Source organism: Hyla sarda, chromosome 1, assembly GCF_029499605.1.
Source record: "Hyla sarda isolate aHylSar1 chromosome 1, aHylSar1.hap1, whole genome shotgun sequence".
Classification (NCBI taxonomy): Eukaryota; Metazoa; Chordata; class Amphibia; order Anura; family Hylidae; genus Hyla; species Hyla sarda.
This window is the reverse complement of record NC_079189.1, coordinates 413,861,935-413,879,190: the sequence shown is the minus strand read 5'-3', so window position 1 is coordinate 413,879,190 and position 17,256 is coordinate 413,861,935. Positions and strand designations below refer to the sequence as shown.

The 17,256-nt window shown below is 44.4% G+C and overlaps 1 long non-coding RNA gene across 1 annotated transcript in view; it reads left to right on the top strand.

The window, feature by feature from the left end:
* The window catches only part of LOC130280349 (uncharacterized), a 74,091-nt gene extending 59,253 nt beyond the window's left edge, over nt 1-14,838 (top strand). Inside the window, exon 3 of the long non-coding RNA XR_008846030.1 lies at nt 11,776-14,838. This is a non-coding gene — a long non-coding RNA (uncharacterized LOC130280349). The remainder of the gene's footprint in view (nt 1-11,775) is intronic.
* The last annotated feature ends 2,418 nt before the right edge of the window (nt 14,839-17,256 follow it).

Genomic DNA, 17,256 nt, shown 5'->3' with positions numbered 1-17,256 from the left:
CATACATAATCCTTAAAAACCGATGTACTTCAGACTAAAATCTATCATAAACAGGCAACATAATAACCATGGTTAAAACAGATGAAAATAGACAGACAAAAACAGTCAGAGTGAGAAAGAACTAATAACCAGCAGCCAGTAACACGTGAAGAGGCCTTTTTATACCTCCCAGGGCTGAAGGGTTAATTCTTCCTAACCCAAGGAAGAATAGCCCAGAAAACAGTTCAGGCACAGCCTATTGTCTGAATAGACCCCAAGACAGAAATATAGCAAATTTTACATAAATACTGATCTACAAGTCAAGCAGCACAAATCAAATCACATCACCGAGAAAAGCATTAGAATATTAAAACAAATGCTAAGAGTGTTGGGAAAATCGTGTTTTAAGTGTGATATCTATGTTTTATTACCATATGCTTACTTAGCTAAGATAGCGCTGATGAATCACCTGCACCCCAATTTTTTTTTTCTACTTTTATACAATAGAAGGTATTGAAACTAAATAATTTAGCACTCTTATCAGAAGTAGATTGTACTGGAACACTGTTATTGGCAAAGTCTTGTGACGTCATGAGCCACCAGTGAACCTGAGCCAATACAATAACGTCTGTGTATGCGTATAAAAGACAGTGCCAGCCTACACTATTTGTGACACTCTTGCTAATTTTTTTCTGTAGGAGCTCACCCGTTTGTATCAAAACACCTGTAATAAACTTCTTCCAATCATCATGACTGGAGTCTGACTGAGTGTCCCTGGAACCTTAGTATTAGGAGCCACATGGGGCATGTTGCCCCCTTTTCCCTCTCCCCTTTCTTTCCCATTGAACGCTGAAGGGGTTAAATCTTTTAAGTTATGGTGTGATCTTTTTTTTTTTTTTTTACCTTGTCCACTTTTTCTTCTGCTGTTGTGCAGTTCCCAGGCTCAGTTGCTGGGCAGATTCCAGGTATCTGTAGCTGGAAATATTCTATCTGGATTTGGATTTGTCCTTCTGTCTGACAGTGGGAATTTTGAATGAATGTAAGGGATCTGATCTACACTGTTCAAACAAATAAAGGGAACACTAAGATAACACATCCTAGATCTGAATGAATTTATCGTATGAAATTCTTTCGTCTTTACATAGTTGAATGTGCTGACAACAAAATCACACAAAAATTTTTAAATTTATCAACCCATGGAGGTCTGGATAAGGAGTCACACTCAAACTCAAACTCAAACTGGAAAACCACACTACAGGCTGATCCAACTTTAATATAATGCTTGGGCCAACCGCTCAAGCATATGGTCTCACAAGGGGTCTGAGGATCTCATCTCGGTGCCTAATCTCGGTGCAGTCAGGCTACCTCTGGCAAGCACATGGAGGGCTGTGCAGCCCCCCAAAGAAATGCCACCCCACACCATTACTGACCCACCGCCAAACCGGTCATGCTGAAGGATGTTGCGGGCAGCAGAACGCTCTCCTGGGCGTCTCCAGACTCTGTTACATCTGTCACATGTGCTCAGTGTGAACCTGCTTTCATCTATGAAGAGCACAGGCTGCCTGTGACGAATCTGTCAATCTTGGTGTTCTCTGGCAAATGCCAAATGTCCTGCACGGTTTTGGGCTGTAAGCACAACCCCCACCTGTGGACGTTGGGCCTTCATACCACCCTCATAGAGTCTGTTTCTGACTGTTTGAGTTTACACATGCACATTTGTGGCCTGTTGGAGGTCATTTTACAGGGCTCTGGCAGTGCTCCTTCTGCTCCTCCTTGCACAAAAGAGGAGGTAGCAGTCCTGCTGCTGGTCTGTTGCCCTCCTACATCCTTCTCCATGTCTACCCTGACAGACACAGAAAACCTTCTTGCCACAGCTCGCATTGATGTGCCACCCTGAGTGAGCTGCACTACCTGAGCCACTTGTGTGGGTTGTAGACTCCGTCTCATGCAACCACTAGAGTGGAGGCATCACCAGCATTCAAAAGTGACCAAAACATCAGCCAGGAAGCATAGGAACTGAGAAGGTGACCTGCAGGACCACTCCTTTATTTAATTGCCTATAATTTCCACCTGTTGTCTGTTCCATTTGCACAACAGCATGTGATTAATTGATTGTCAATCAGTGTTGCTTCCTGAGTGGACAGTGTGATTTCACAGAAGTGTGATTGACTTGGAGTTACATTGTGTTGTTTAAGTGTTCCCTTTATTTTTTTGAGCAGTGTATGTCCAGTGGTCAGAGCTTTAGGGATCAGAAAGCATCCCCGCCTATCCACCTTTATTTTATTTGGTTGTCAATCTACTACTGCTGATTGGACATGGTAGAAAGTTTAATTGATGGAGTATACATTTTTTATTTACTTTATTTATTGGTTAGTATGGTTTTACTGATTTATTTATTAAATCTGTATATTAAAATATGTGTTATTATGGTAACTGTTGATAAATGACAGCGGCCAAATTTTATCCATATAAACTTCTGTGTGTCTTTTTTGTGGGTCACTGTTATGTTGGGGGAGGGGGGAAGGTAGGCTGTAGCGCTTCCATCTTTTCCCATTTTGTCTTCAAATAATGTTAGCAGAATTTGTAAATAGATCTGAGCTTTGATTTCATGTGTGGCTGTGCCTTGTCAATCAAAGATATAGTGAGAGTACAAGGGTTAAGGCCAATAGCTACAGACAGGTTGCATTCTCTTTCCCTATTACCCCGCCCGGGCCTGGAGCCGCTGCCTTCCCTCATTAGGAAAGCTCTCGCCCTGTCAGCTCTGATCTACTAACAGAAACTGACTGGATTACAATATGGATCCCAGCAGGTGGTAAGAAGAGAGTGCAGCTCAGCTCATAGTGTTTGGACTTAAAATGTATTCTCATTAAAGCCTGAATGTAGGTGAGAAGACCTATGAATATCAACTTTATTTTGAACATAAAAAAAATTGTTGTTTTCACATGAAACTCTATGTCTGTTTTTTAAGCGTATTAAGTTTTACTTCTTAATACCATAGTCTAGCTTCCATTCTCTGATAAAACAGCTTTGATTATGTTTATAAAACTTATAAAAGTATTTAAAAAAATGAACACCCATTGAAACAGTATAAAATAAATCCAATGGCTTTGTTTATCACCATTCCTTCAGTACAATGTATTAAATTCCTAAAATACTCAAGTATGAAAGGCATTTTAATATATTTTAGTGAATTTCAAACACCAATGTGAAGCAATGGATTCATACATGAGCTGTGTAAACTGTGGCAGAGTACACGTGGTATCTTTGGGAGTGTATTTTGGCACATACACAAAAAAACAGTGAAACAATAACTGTTAAGTTATGCGCTCCGGCCGCACACGCTGGCCGTGAGCGTATGGACCCGTTATCTGCTGCTGCCAGCGGGGCTGGGACTTGCATCACAGGACGCGCCCGCATGCGAGCCCCAGTACGTCACTCACCTGTTGCTTCTCCTGCCCCCCGCCTCTGCCTCTTTGCTCCAGCACGCATGTCCCCGTCCCCTAGAGCGCGCGCACACCAGAGCTTTAAGATTTAAAGGGCCAGTGCGCTCATTAGTGTAATTCACCTGTAATTCCAGTGAGTGTTACAGTAAGATCCGGCCCTGGATCCCGCTGAGGTACCCCTGCCTGAAGGCGCGGATCTTCCCTCCGTTGTGATACGTCAGTCGAATCAGTTGGCCCGACAGGTGCAGCAACTTTCTCAACTTTCTGCTATGATGCAACAGCTTTTGGCCTTACAACAGCAGCAGGTACTGCAACCTGCAGGGTCTTCTGGCTCCCAGCTACTTCTTCCGTTACCTTCCAAGTATGATGTGGATTCCAAGTCATGCAGAGGCTTCGTTACACAGTGCTCCATGCACTTGGAGCTAATGTCTGAACAGTTTCTGACGGAACGTGCTTTGTCATTAGTCTACTGTCCGGAAAAGCCCTGGCCTTAGGGACCGTTGTGATCCGGTATCTTCCAATTTGTCGGTCTTCTTGGCAGAATTTGTGCTTGTATTGTCCTAGCCCAGAGCACTTCTTCAAGGACTGTACAGCTCGCCCACAGCGTCCGGGAAAAGCTCTCACCTAGGGTTTGTGGGAGAGGCGTCCCTGGGTGGAATACTACCTCTCCACGCTTAACTATTTCTGTACAAGTCTTTGCTTCAGCCAAGTCTTCCTTCAGTGCTACAGCATTTTTGGATTCAGGATCAGCAGTTGACTTTGGTCCACATGTATCATTTTCCTCTTACTTGGCTTGCCAAGCCCTTGTTCATCTCCTCTGTTAATGGACAAAATCTGGACTGTATGGTTCACTTCCTTACAGAATCTCTTGTCATGCAAGTAGGAGCATTGCACAAAGAAAAGATTGAATTCTATGTTCTGCCACACTGTACTTCTGAGATTCTTCTTTGCCTTCCTTGGCTGCAACGCCATTCTCCGTAACTGGATTGCAGAACTGGAAATATTATTCCTTGGGGACATTCCTGTCAAAATCTTTGCTCCCAATCAGTCTAAAATAGTTTCTCGTCTTCTTCCTTTACCTGGCCTGCCACCACCTTACCAAGATTTCTCTGATGTTTTCTGCAAGAAACAGGCTGAGTTTCTGCCTCCACATTGTCCTTACGACTGCCCTATTGATCTTCTGCCTGGTACCACTCCTCCTGATGGAAGGATATACCCTCTATCGGTTCCTGAGACCAAAGCCATGGCTGAGTATATTCAGGAGAATCTCCAAAAGGGATTTATCCGTAAGTCTTCTTCTCCTGCTGGAGCTGGTTTATTCTTTGTTGGAATGAAGGATGGTTAACTCTGTCCATGCATTGACTACAGGGAACTTACCAAAATCACGGTCAAGAACCGTTACCCTCTACCTCTTATCTCAGAACTTTTTGACTGTGTACGTCGTGCCAAGGTCTTCTCCAAGTTGGGCTTACGTGGAGCGTATAACCTCATTCGTATCAGCAAGGGAGATGAATGTAAAGTGGCCTTCAATACTTGTGATGGAAATTTTGAGTATCTCGTAATACCATTTGGTCTCAGCACTGCTCCAGCCGTTTTTCAAGAGTTTGTCAATTATATCTTCCGTGATCTTCTCTACACCTGTGTTGTTGTATATCTAGATGACATCCTGATCTCCTCTTCCAACTTAGAGGAACATCGTACTCATGTTCGTCTAGTTCTTCAGCGACTACGGAAGAATCATCTCTACGCCAAACTGGAGAAATGCCTGTTCGAGAAATCTAGTCTTCCGTTTCTTGGCTACATTGTCTCTCATCAGGGCCTGCAGATGGATCCAGATAACTTGTCTGCATTATTGGATTGGCCTCGTCCTTCGGGCCTACATGCTATTCAACACTTTTTGGTATTCACAAGCAATTATTGTCAATCTATCCCACATTTTTCATCCTTGGTTGCTCCAATTGGGGCTCTCACTAAGAAGGCATCTAATCCTAAGTTTTGGCCTCAAGAGGCTAAAGAGGCCTTCTCCCGTTTAAAATCTGCGTTTGCCTCTGCTCTTGTGCTTACAATACCTGATCCGGAGAGGCCCTTTGCTTTGGAGGTTGATGCCTCATCTATTGGAGTGAGTGCCGTTCTTACTCAGAAAAACGCCAAGGGCAAGACTGTTACTTGTGGGTTCTTCTCCAAGACCTTCTCTCCTCCTGAGAGGAATTACTCCATTGGAGATAGTGAACTCCTCGCTATTAAGCTAGCTTTGGAGGAATGATGACATTTATTGGAAGGTTCTTCTCATCCTGTCAGCATCTACTCTGACCATAAGAATCTTCTATACCTTCTGTCTGCTCAACGTTTGAACCCCCGCCAGGCAAGGTGGTCACTGCTCTTTTCTAGGTTCAACTTCTTCATTCACTTCCATCCAGTAGACAAGAACATCAGGGCTGATGCTCTCTCCAGGTCCTCTGACGTCATTGGTTTGGACTCTACGCCTAGGCATATTATTCCTCCTGACCATTTGATTCCTGCCACTCCTGCCGAGATTCAGCAAGTTCCTCTGGGAAAATCGTTTGTGCCCGCCAGATTGAGACGCAAGGTCCTGAAATGGGGTCATTCTTCCTTGACAGCAGGACACCCTGGAATACACAAAACTCATACTCCCGGCACTACTGGTGGCCCCATCTTGAACGTGATGTTTCTGATTTTGTTCATTCCTGTGAAACTTGTGCCCGTGACAAAACTCCTTGACAGAGACCTTCAGGACTCTTACAGCCTTTACCCATTCCAGAGACTCCCTGGTCCCATATCGCCATAGATTTCATGACCGATTTGCCTCCATCTCATAATAACACTGTCATCTGAGTCTTTTTAGATCGGTTTTCTAAGATGGCTCATTTCATTCCTCTACCAGGTCTTCCTTCTGCCCCGCAGCTGGCGAAGTACTTCTTGTTGCATGTCTTTTGTTTACATGGTCTTCCTCAGCATATCGTTTCGGATCGAGGTGTGCAGTTTGTCTCTAAGTTCTGGCGGGCCCTTTGTAACCATCTGGACATCAATCTGAACTTCTTCTCTTCCTACCACCCTCAGTCCAACGGTCAGGTGGAGAGTGTTAATCAAAATGCCTATCTTTGGCATTTAGTTTCTAATCACCAAGATGATTGGGTCGACTTTCTCCCCTTGGTTGAATTCTCACATAATCATAAGGATTCCGAGTCCACAAGGTCGTCCCCCTTTTTTCTTGTCTACGGACTTCATCTCATCCTCCTCTTCCTCTCCCGGTTTCCTCTGGTGTGCCTGCTGTTGATGAGCTGGTCCGTGACTTCTCTACCATCTGGCAACAGACCAGACAGTCGTTATCCCAGGCTTCTTCACGCATGAAGGTGCAAGCGGATAAAAGTAGAAGACCTTGTGTGGCTTTCATCCAAGTACATCCACTTCAAGATCCCCTGTTGCAAGCTCGGTCCTCGCTACCTTGGTCCCTTCCAGATTCTACAAAAAATCATCTCCTACCAACTCTGTCTACCTACTACGTCACATGTTCACAATTCCTTCCACGTCGAGAGGGTTACTGTCCTGAGGAGAGATCTTGAGAGCCTGAGGAGAATATTCTGGACCATGACCTTCTCAGGAGTTTTCTGACTCGTAAAAGGAGGGGGAGACCAAAGGGGGGGTACTGTTACGTTATGCGCTCCGGCCGCACACGCTGGCCTTGAGCGCATGGTCCCGTTACCTGCAGCTGCTGGTGGAGCTGGGACTTGCATCTCGGGATGTGTCCACATGCGAGCCCCATGTCACTCACCTGGTGCTTCTCCTGCCCCTGCCTCTGCCTCTCTGCTTCGCGTGTCCCCGTCCCCTAGCTTTAAGATTTAGAGGGCTAGTGCGCACATTAGTGTAATTCATCTGTGGCTCATTGATAAATTCCTCCACCCTACTCACTTTCCTGAGGGATCTTTGTTGCCTTGAGCCTGTGAGAAAGCATTCCTGTTATTGCCTTGCTTCGTATCTGATCCTTTGCTCCGTGACCTGACCTCTCTCCCTGCTGCCTGCCTACTGACCATTTGCTCCATTCCTGACCTTCTGCTATCCTGACTTTGAGCTGTCTTATCCCCCTGTGCCTCGCATCTCCTCAGATGCCTGTGTGGTCGTGCCGTGCCAGGGGTAGCAACCTGGGTGCCGTCTGCCTCAGGAAGTCCATCCCGCTTTGCGGTGGGCTCTGGTGAAAACCAGCGACACCTTAGACTCTGCTCCCTGGTACTGTCCGAGTCATCTGCCACACAGGTCCAGCAGATCCACATTCACCGTGGTTCCTGTCTTCTGAAACGTGAGTGTTACAATAACATTTGCATACTCATTAGTTGGTTCTACACTTCAACCCACATGCAACTGTTCCCTGTCCTTATACGTGTTTTTCCTTTTTTCTTTCTTTGTCTTTACTTGACCTTGATGATTACATTGCATTGTCTCTTTGATTCTGCATGTTTTCACTGCTATTTGGTGCTGGAATGTTGCCTTGTGTTCTACTGAATTATCATTTGCTAAATTGTTTGAAAAAACTCATTATAGAGATATAAAAAGAAAACATTAGTAATTTGCAAAGGGATATGGATACCGCTCTCACCAGCTCCGGACACCTCTTGCACCTGTGCTGCGGACTGCCGGCACCGCCTCCGGCAACTCCTTATGCTAGAAAGAACTCCGTCCGGCACCAAGGTATGAGGTAAAAAAGGCTTGTCTTTATTTATTCCACTGCAGGATACATACAGATAAAGATGTCTAATTAGTAATTTGCGTCCCAATGTTTCATAATGGAAATAACCGCCACCTATTTTTTCAACTCATATTTTAAATGCAATAACGTGTAGCACAGTGACATTAACTAGTCCAAAAGTAATGGGATATTCTGCTTTCCTATACAAATTATTGTACAATATCTCACATAAGTACACCCCTACCTTTGTTAGAAATATTTTATTACCATATATACTCGAGTATAAGCCGACCCGAGTATAAGCCGAGACCCCTAATTTCAACCCAAAATCCCAGGAAAAGTTATTGACTCGAGTATAAGCCTAGGGTGGGAAATACATCATCCCCCCCCCTGTCATCATCCAGACCCGTCATTAACATCCTCATCATCATCACCGCCTGTCATCATCCAGACCCCCATCATCCCCTTGTCATCATCCCACACATCCCCCCCTTCATCATCCCCTTGTCATCATCCCACACATCCCCCCTTCATCATCCCCTTGTCATCATCCCACACATCCCCCCTTCATCATCCCCTTGTCATCATCCCACACACCCCCCTTCATCATCCCCACCCCCTCCCCCCTTCATCATCCCCTTGTCATCATCCCACACATCCCCCCTTCATCATCCCCTTGTCATCATCCCACACATCCCCCCTTCATCATCCCCTTGTCATCATCCCACACACCCCCCTTCATCATCCCCACCCCCCTCCCCCCTTCATCATCCTCTTGTCATCATCCCACACACCCCCCTTCATCATCCCACACCCCCCCCTCCATCATCCTCTTATCATCCGCCCTCAGTGGTCTTCAACCTGTGGACCTCCAGAGGTTTCAAAACTACAACTCCCAGCAAGTCCGGGCAGCCATCGGCTGTCCGGGCTTGCTGGGAGTTGTAGTTTTGAAACCTCCGGAGGTCCGCAGGTTGAAGACCACTGCGGCCTTCGACATCATCCAGCCCCCTCTCACCCCTTTTAGTTCTGAGTACTCACCTCCGCTCGGGGCTGGTCCGGTCCTGCAGGGCTGTCCGGAGAGGAGGTGGTCCGGTGGGATAGTGGTTCCGGGCTGCTATCTTCACCGGGGGCTCCTCTTCTCCACGCTTCCGGCCCGGAATAGAGGCGTTGCCTTGACAATGACGCAGAAGTACGTTGGCAATGAACGCACCTCTGCGTCGTTGTCAAGGCAACGTGACTATTCTGAGGCCGGGCCCGAAGCGCTTAGAAGAGGCCTCCCTGGTGAAGATAGCAGCCCGGAACCACTGTCCCACCGGACCACCTCCTCTCCGGACAGCCCTGCAGGACCGGACCAGCGCCGAGCGGAGGTGAGTACTGTACAGAACTAAAGGGGGGTGAGAGGGGGCTGGATGATGTCGAAGGCTGCAGTGGTCTTCAACCTGCGGACCTCCGGAGGTTTCAAAACTACAACTCCCAGCAAGCCCGGACAGCCGATGGCTGCCCGGGCTTGCTGGGAGTTGTAGTTTTGAAACCTCTGGAGGTCCGCAGGTTGAAGACCACTGCGGGTGGGGGAGTTCACTCGAGTATAAGCCGAGGGGGGTGTTTTCAGCACGAAAAATCGTGCTGAAAAACTCGGCTTATACTCGAGTATATACGGTATATCTTTCCGCATGACAACACTGAAGAAATGACACTCTGCTACAATGTAATGAAGTGAGAGCACAGCCTGTATAACTGTGTTTAATGTTGCTGTCCCCTCAACTTAACACACAGTTGTCTAAACCTTGGCAACAAAGGTGAGTACACCCCTAAGTGGAATTGTCTGAATTGGACCACCATTATTTTCCAGCACTGCCTTAAGCCTTTTGGACATTGAGTTCACCAGAGCTTCACTATTTGCCACTGGATTAATGACCACATCATGGTAGATGTTAGAGATTTTGCGCTTCACTATCTTCCGTTTAAAGATGCCCCACAGAATTTCATAGTGTTTAGGTCTGGAGACATGCTTAGCCAGTCCATCACCTTTACCTTCAGCTTCTTTAGCAAGGCAGTGGTCATCTTGGAGGTGTGTACTTGTGTGTAAAAAGATTCAGGAGGGAATCACCACAGGAATTTGTGCAAACAAGATCTTCTTTATTGCATTGTGCAGAAACAACAATTAAAATTGGGTCAACGTGGACACTACACACCGAAGACAGGTAACAGCTATTTCACGCCTAGTATTAGTGCTTCTTCAGACCACACCTCTGTTCTCAATTCCGGGTGGTTCAAACCACCTATTCCCGTGATGTCAGAGCAAGAGCTGTTCACACTGTGAACACACTTAAAAACATATGTGCAAGGTTAAAAACAAACTTCAATGTAAAAGTACAAAAACAGCAAACAGAGTATATACAATGTATTGATATGTTCAAAGTATTGATAGAGTAGTTATTTTAGGTAAAAGCACTCAGATCCAATCTGTCGTTCAGTCCTAAATTCCCTTGGACATTAGTTCTCAGAATCCATCTTGCCTCACATTGAAATAATGCTCTATGCAGATCCACACCTTCTCTGGTGTGAACACATTCCATGTTCCATCTTGGAGGTGTGTTTGGGGTCTTTATCATGTTGGAACATTGCCCTGTGTCCCAGTCTATGAAGGGAGGGTATCATGCTCTACTTCAGTATGTCACAGTACAGTTCATGGTTCCCTCAATGCTAGCAGCAATCATGCAAGTCCAGACTATGACACTCCTATCACCATGCTTGACTTTAGGCAGGACACACTGTCTTTGTACTTCTCACCTAGTGGCCGCCACACAAGCCTGACACCATTTGAACCAAATAAGTTTATCATGGTCCATGTCCAAAATCTGCATGTCTTCAGCAAACTGTTTGTGGGCTTTCTCGTGCATCATCTTTAGAAAAGGCTTCATTCTGGGACCACAGCCATGCAGATTAATTTGATGCAGTGTGCAGTGTATGGTCTGAGCACTGACAGGCTGACCCCCCCCCCCCCCCCCCCCAGCAGCACTCATATGTCTGTTTCTCAAAGAAAACCTCTGGATATGATGCTATGCATGTGCACTCAACTTCTTTGGTTGATGGTGGCAAGGCCTCAGTGGAACCTGTCCTGGAAAATCTCTGTATGGTTTTACTCACTGTGCTGCTGCTCAGTTTCTTTGTGCTCACTGTGCTGCTGCTCAGTGACTTCCAGTTTTAGAGAGTATGAGAGACATAACACCAAATTTAAGACACCGGCTTTCGACACCTGAGGTCTTGTAACATTATCCAGTCACATAATAAATGGAAGGGAAATGACTAATTGGACACAATTGGGAGTGAACTCACTTTTGTTGCAAGGTTCACACATTAATGGCTGTGTGTTGGCATATTTTGAGGGGACACCCACATTAAACACTGTTATACAGTCTGTGCACTCTGTACATTTACAATATACCTAAAGCTCTGTCTTTATTTACAATTTAGGGTAATTGGATTAGTTCCAGCACTACTGTAATGACTAGTGGAAAGGCAGCTTTAACCCTTTTAAGGACTGGCTTTGATGATAAAACCTTTTTTTCTTTCTTTCGGGAGACAAAAGTAATCACAATGGCTGTTTAGAAGATTGTAGAACTGTGCTTTAACTATAGCTTTTGTCTTTCCTAGATCAGAACAGTTGCTCTCAGTACTCAGATACTCCTAGGACTTACAGTAGGATTGAATTGTATACTATATGAAAGTAGGAAATGATGCAACAGTTAACACTAACAAGAATAGAAACTCACCAATCAAAGACAGAAATGAAATCATTAAGGATTATGGTACAAATGAATAACAAAGATGGTGTCAGAAAATTGAAGCCCTTAGATCGATTCCTGAACATGGATCCCAACCTTAGACACAACTGACCATCAGTGTTCCTGAAAATATGCCTAATAAAAAACCCTAGTTTCAAATGACCCTGACCAAAGCAACAGGAGGTCTCTAGGCCCAGAGACAAAAAAGAGAAGCTGAGTAGTGCTGAACATAGCAAGATAAAATTGGGAAAAACAAGTTCAATTACAAATAAAAAAACAAGGACTACACAAGAATAAACTAAAACCAACTGGACTGACTAGGAAAAAACTAACTAAAACAAAGGTAACCAGGAGAAAGGACCCGTTCACACTACAGCATTTTTGAATTCCGAATAAAATTATGCTTGCACATTTGCAGAATTTGTGCTGCTAGGAAGCAGTAGTTTTTCATGTGGAATTGTACAGTGGAAATAATAGTCAGGAAAAAAGTCTCACTTTTGCAATGTGGACTGCGCAGCAGAATGCCATTGAAATCAATGGGAGACTGGTTTCCTCTTGGAAATTTTGGGCAGAGTTTCCATCATGTGAATGTGCACTAAGAGAGTTAAACCAATCAGGAACTCCAACTCCAAGCAAGCTCCAAGCTAAGCAGTATGATCTGCACTAGTCAATAAGGTGTGAGGCAGTTGCATAGCAACTTCCCCAAAGTAACCAATAGGAAAAGACATAATAGCTGGTCAATCCCTGTTGTTAATGGCAGCAGAAAATTGATACTTATAGTAGCTGTCCTTTACTGCTCATGAAGCAAGCGCATCATCATTTAACAATCCGCGGGGCCCTTGTTTGTTAAGTCCCAGACAGCAAAGGGCGTACCAGTGACCCTATTTTCTTTTTTTCTTTTCTTTTTTTTAAATACAAACATGCCACTCCTTTAGTAAAAATGTTATTCACCCCTTTTTCCATTTTTCAAAAAACAAATATCAAATATTTGGTATTGCCACATGCAGAAATGTCCAGACTATTAAAATATAATGCTTAAGATTCCGTATGGTAAATGGCGTAAATGTTAATGAATACAACTAAAACAAACTCCAAACTTGCTGATTTTTCGTCACATCACATACCAGAAAAAAAAATGAAACAAAAAGTGATCAAAAGGTCATATATGCGTAAAAGTAGTACGGAAAAACTACAGATCACAGCGCAAAAGATGTCCCCTCATAAAGCCCCTATACAAAAAAATAAAAAAGTTATAAGGGTCAGACTACAGCATTCTGTTTCTAGGTAAACCTGATTAAAAATAGGTTTGACTCACTATGATCCATGGTCCAGTTTCGGACATCCGACAGGATCTGGTATACAGAGCTTCCCTGCCTTCATCTTTCTGCTTTCATATGCCCGCCAAGCTCATAAATATTTATAGACCATTTGCTCATTTAAGCGCAAGGTGGGCGAGCATGTAGGAGCAGAGAGGACGGAGGCAAGGAAGCTCTGTATACCTGCTCCTACCTCCACAATGCAGGGAGATTAGCATTGGAGCCTGTATACAGCCTGGATCTCCAGAGTCGTACTACGGATCCAAGTGAGTTATACCTCTTTCTAATCAGGTTCACCCACACTATAACCCTGTTTATTGAGTTTAGTGCTGGGGAACAAGGTGTTTGATTCACTTTAAGAAGTTAATATAATTTTATTTCCAAATTCCAATATTGTTTATGCGTTCTTACTATGCCCCCTTTTATTACATCAAATCCACCACCACCGTTCCTGAAATATAGGGATTTACTATTTAGTTGACTATCTTTTTCCCTAAATAGTTAGATGGAACTTTATTTGAAAAAGGAGTGCAAATTCTAGGCTCAGTGGTTGGGATTAGGGGGGTGAGGAGGTGTAATTATAAAGCTCCTAATCACACCGCCTGAGACTGACATTCACAGCCCATTTTAAGATAAATTTCCTACCCATCTGACTATTAAAGTGGTTATACAGGAGTATAAGATCATTACAACTTGGCTTCATTCACTTCATTAAAACTGAGCTGCAATACTAGAGACAACCTGAATACAGTTATGGTGCTCTTTTAAAAAAAAAAAAATCTGCTTTTTCTAATTCTGGATAGCCCTTGTAAGTGTCCAATACTTATCATCAGATTGTGCTAAGTGCTCGTCAGAAGTTTCCCTATAAATAAAAGTCTACTGACCTGCTAACCAAAACGTAGATGAAGTACTTGTCATGTATGGGCAGGGAAGGAGTGTAGCCCTGTTCTCACCCACTCCCCCTGACCCTGCCTACTTGCCTATCCGCCCCAAAACAGTGGATCGACATCCACAGTGATGGTCCCTTCCTAAATAAGTGAAGGAATTCACTGTCAACAAAATAAACCACAAAAACAGACACAGGTTGGAATACAGTCAGGAAGGACTCAAACTAACAGAAATAATATAAAGCAAACACACACACTAAGACAAAGTCAGCTAGCCGAGTCTTTACCAGAATATGTCAAAGGTGTCAAATCGCAAATGCAAGAGAAAGGTCAGAAAGCCAAGCCGAAAAGTCAGGAATACCAGAAGATCAGGAATACAAGATATAATCCCTAGCCACTGGAGATAACGTCTTTCGCAGGCAAGGTCTGATACCACACTGAAGGTTTATATAGGCAGCTACACAGGTGAAAAGCCAACGAGGTCAGCTGACCAACCAGAAAGTTAGGTGTAGCCCAGCAACCAAAATAACAAACTCTCTCAGGGATGTTTAACCCTTCAGGTTCTTACAACACTATACTTCTCTTTGTGGAAACCCTACATTAATTGTACTTCAGATCGACAGAGTTTCATGAACTTTAAGCATTTTTATGTGAAAATAATGCTGTAATTGTAGGTTCAAAAAGCATCTAGTAATGTTTGTGGCATTTACACAATATATGTATAAAAAGATGGAATAATCAGAGAGTTTGTTTTGGTGTGTGGATGCCTCTACACAGGTTTTGATTAATCTCCCCCAAAATGTGTGGTACAGTTTTTGGAATAAATTGGCTCAGGTTTTCTATTCTTTGATAACACCTACAGGGCTTAAATGGGTATTCCTAGCTCATCAAACATGGTTAACCCCTTAATGACCAAGGACGTGTATACATGTCCTTGTGCCGTTAACGGTGTATGGCGTGGGCTCCCAACTCGAGCCCTCGCCATACTGACCGGGCCCTTAGCTGATTCTTGTAGCTGAGGGCCGGCGTTAATAGCCGACATGTGGCAATCGCCACTGTCAAAGTTGACTGCGGCATCTAAAGAGACCTTTAAACACTCCCTGGTGGTCTGGTGTGGTAGATCGCCCCCCCCCCCCCTGCAGCGTGATTGCGCATGGGGGGGCGATCCACTGCTAAGGTAGCCAGAGAGCTTACCTCTCCTTCTGTGGCTGCTGTGGCTCTGAGAATGATAAAGCCTGGCAGGACCATAGAACTTCATTGATCTGTGTTATGTGTGCTCAATTGATAAAGCCTGGTTCAGCCAGGTTCTATCAATAACAGAGTCGCAGCCAGCACAGGAAGAGAGGTAAGCCCTGTGGCTACCTCAGCAATGGATATCGCTGGGGGGGGGGGGGGGGTATTGATCCACCACACTGAACCACCAGGGACTGGTTAAAGGTCCCTTTTATGACAGCGGCGATCTAAAGGGTTAATAGCCGGCTGAGATGATCCCCGCATGTCAGCTATTGATGGCGGCCCCCAGCTACAGGAATCAGCTGGGGGCTGGCTGGTATTGCCATACACTGGTTGCCGTCTTAGGATGAGCATCATCATCCTTAGACAACAAGCGATTAAGCTAATTTTTCCTCCCTCTCCTGAATTTCCTGCTCATTTCCTACCTTTGTTGAAAACTCGTTACTAATCAAGCTGGTGTGTGTGTGTGTGTATATATATACATATGCAAAAATTCACTTTATTTAGAAAGTCTCTTTACAATGATACAGAAAAATATATAATCAACCAAGTGACAGGTCAAGCGATGTTCACACACAGTGATATTCAGGACTTTTTACTTCACTCCATCCAGAGTCTTTAGATTCATACTGCGCAGTATGCATTCATGTTGGTCTGGAAGCGGGGCTCCGTACACCCCTCTGTACAAGCACAATGTTTCGAAGGCCGCCACCTCCTTTGTCAAGGGGCATACTTATAGTAGTTGAAAAAAAATTATAATATATTTTTTTTTAAACACATTGTCTAAATAAAAAATCAACATGGTAGACGAAAGGTTGAGCTAAAATAGGGTAGTATAAAGAACACCCCTGCCATGTCCTCTGCCAGAAGGTATATTGGTGGCAGTGGCAGCACTGTGGGCACTAGCCATATGTTTAGGCTCACTACAAGTAGAAGCAGCAGCCATGTGTCTGATAGTAGTAGCAGGGAATGTGTTGTTTCAGATGATACACACATTATGGACTTGCTGGCTTGTTCTCTCATGGCTGGCTTGAGTCATCTCAGGAGGAAAAATTGTCTGATGCTATGATGTTAAACCAGGTATCAGGGGATTCCTCCTCTTCAGTTGCATGGCACAGTAACAGAAGCCTTTCTAGCCTGTCTGTTTCACCTTCTCTATTTTTGCTGCCCCCTCCTAGTGAGGCCCCACTTTTTCTCAAGGAGGACAGTAGTCTGGGTGCTAAGGAAAGGATAGCGATGTGGAGGAGTTGTGTGTGGACAGTTAGCTTTTGAAGTGTGTTAGAAAAAGTCTATAATGCCTCAAACGTTCAGACTGAGAGGAGTAGTGGGGACGGTGAGGACTACGATGATGTTGTTTTGGACAGGAGGTGTGAAGCAGGTAACAAGAAGGTTTAAGAGCAGGAGGAAATGGGTGGCATTGTCAGCAATAGGCGAGCTGAGGTAAGGCCAGAATATCTTGCAAAACATCTCAGACTTGGGCCTTGTGGTATTGTTAGCCCATGAGTGATTACAACAGTAACACTGCTGCTGCATTTGTAGGCTCCAGGAAAAAAATATAGTGTGGAGGTGTACATACTAACTCTTTACAATACCCTGCCATATGCCAATTCATCCCTACTTTCCCAGGGCAGAAAAGCAGTCGCAGTCTATAATCTGCAAGTAGAAATTATGGTGTGGCCAGTGAAAAAGTTCAGAAATTGAGGTTATAGGCAACAACATGGACAAGGCTGTGTGGGACATTTGCAACTGCTGTTGCTGCAGTTCCCAATCCCTGTCATATGTCTCCATTCCGTCAGTTATCCATTTTGGACTCTATATACTGCAAACTACAGTTTTTACCCAGTCATCCAGTTGTTGTACGGCTAAATACACACCTGGACAATTTGCTGGTGGTGAAGTCACTTCTGTACCATT